General features: G+C 44.2%; 1 pseudogene; it reads right to left on the reverse strand.

The window, feature by feature from the left end:
• Positions 1-246: 246 nt before the first annotated feature.
• LOC129516671 (stress-induced-phosphoprotein 1-like) lies at positions 247-1,863 on the reverse strand (annotated as a pseudogene).
• Positions 1,864-2,354: the final 491 nt, after the last annotated feature.

Here is a 2,354-nt window from a genome sequence, read left to right on the forward strand (position 1 = left end):
GAGGATGGGGAAGGGAACAGAGAATCTAAGGGCAGCTGAAGAGATCATGCATGTGCTGGGCCCAGAGGCAGTGACAGTGTGAGTAATTCAAGTACAAGTCTCTGTATCTTCCACATACATCTATATAAATATATAGAGAGAAGTTGTTCACTTTCCCCTGCTCTCTTCTCTGCTTTGTGCTCCTTGTCACAGTACCAGCTCCTCTTTCCACATGAGTGTGAAGGAAAGGCAATGATGAGCAAGTCATCACCGAATTGCAATCAGACCCATAGCCATCAGCTTCTGGATCTTCTGCACTATTACAGGATACTTTAAATTTCTCTGAGCACCTGGAGGTCCTTCTGTCTCTGTTCCAGGATGAGCTGAGCCACTCATTATCTACTGCACCTCACGGTTGGCCATGGCCCTTCACTTCACATCTTTGGGGCTATCATGACACTTGTACTGGGACATCATACAGCCTTGGTAGCTGTCTGTCACCTCCTTACACTTGGAGTCCAAATCTAACACCTTCTGTTAGACGTCCATGGCTTTTGTGTAGTCCTTCATTGCTTCCAGTGACCTGCTTTCTGTGTGTAACCCTTGATGAAGGTTGGCTCTAGCTGGATATTTTCCTCACAATCCTTGAGCGCTGCTGAAACTCCAGGAGTTTGTTGTAGCAGGCAGCTCGATTCCTGTACAATTTGGTATCTTTTGGATTCAGTTTGATGGCTTCTGTATAATACTTCATGAACTGGGAATAGTCCCCTTTCTGAGAATATACCTTGGCTTTGTTCTTCTCCTCTAAGGCCAAGTTGGGGTTTATATAGGCCAGCCACTCTTGCTCTTTCAGAATTTTCTCCACCTGTTGACATGTCTTGAGCACATCTGGGGTTCAGTGCTCTGCCAAAGACTTGTTATAGGAATGAATGGCATCCTTGTACTTTCCTTCTTTGAAGTAGGAGTTGCCAATTTGAGCATAAGTTTTGGCAATCTGTCAATAGTCTTCTCAATTTTTTTGCCCCACTGAGATAACCTTCTCACAAAGTTCCCAACATTTACTTCAGTGACCTTTCTCAAAGTACATGGCTACTTGATTGGTCATATAAGTCACGTTGTGAAGTCCAGGTCCTTGGCTCTGTCATGGTGCTTCAAGGCTGTGTCAAAGTCTTTCTTCTTGTAGGCCTCATTCCGCAACTCTTTCTCTTTCAGCACTTACTTCTTATTCTCTGGAATATTTTCTTCCATTGGCTCTGGCTTGGTGTCTTTCTTAGGAGGAGAAGGTGGGAGAGGTGTTCCAACTTCCTCCTCATCCATATTGTCCAGCTCGACTCCCAACAGGACACTGAGAGTAGTCTTGATCTGGGGATCTTGCATTTTTGTGCTGAGGTCAGATGGCTTGTTTCCTAGTTGCTCTCTCACCCTCCAGAAGGTAGGACCAGAGAACAGTGTTCTTGTCCTGGGATCACTATCCAACTTCTGGTATAGACTGGGCATGTTAAAAGGATTCATGTATTTCTGTGCTGCCAACTGGGCCTCCATATTCTGTAAGCTCTCTTTGAGGTGAGGATTATTTACTTCATATTTTAAACCATATTTGTAGGTTTGTTAGGCTTTTTCAAATCAATTTAAGAGCTTGAGAGCTGCTGCTTTCCATGAAAAGCCCTTGCCCCAGTCAGGCTTTAAGTCAACAGTTTTGCAGCCATCCTCATAAGCCTTCTGGCAGTCACCTTTCTTGGTGGAGGCTGCTGAGCAATTGCGGTAGAGCACCTGGTTCTGGGGATCTAACTTAATGGCTTCAGTGGAGCACTGTAGTGCGTCATCAATGTCCCCAGTATTCAAAGACTTATTGTCCTTCTCTTTTAGCTCATTTACAGGCTCCATAAACAGGCCAAACCTGTTCAGTTGACTGTCTGCTCCATTCCCAGCCCCCATTGTAGTCTTGATTTTCAATTTTCTTATGATTAGTGATGTTGAACATCTTTTCTTATGTTTGTTGGGCAGCCTGCAGGATTTTTTTTTAAGATTTTATTTATTTATTCATGAGAGACAGAGAGAGAGAGGCAGAGACACAGGCAGAGGGAGAAACAGGCTACATGCAGAGAGCCTGAGGTGGGACACGATCACAGGTCTCCAGGATCACATCCTGGGCTGCCGGCAGCACTAAACAGCTACGCCACTGGGGCTGCCCTTGCCTGCAGGATTTTGATTGAAATTTCCCACATAGCTATAGACCATTTCGGGGTGAATTGATATTTTAAAAATACAGAGTCTTCAGCCTCATGACAAAATTGTATTAATTTAGTCTCTGTTTCAATTCTCTCAGCAAAGCTTTGTCCTTTTTAAGTGTCCAGGTTTAGCATATCTTTCATCAT

The sequence above is a fragment of the Nyctereutes procyonoides genome, unplaced genomic scaffold (genome assembly GCF_905146905.1).
Source record: "Nyctereutes procyonoides isolate TBG_1078 unplaced genomic scaffold, NYPRO_anot_genome, whole genome shotgun sequence".
NCBI lineage: Eukaryota > Metazoa > Chordata > Mammalia > Carnivora > Canidae > Nyctereutes > Nyctereutes procyonoides.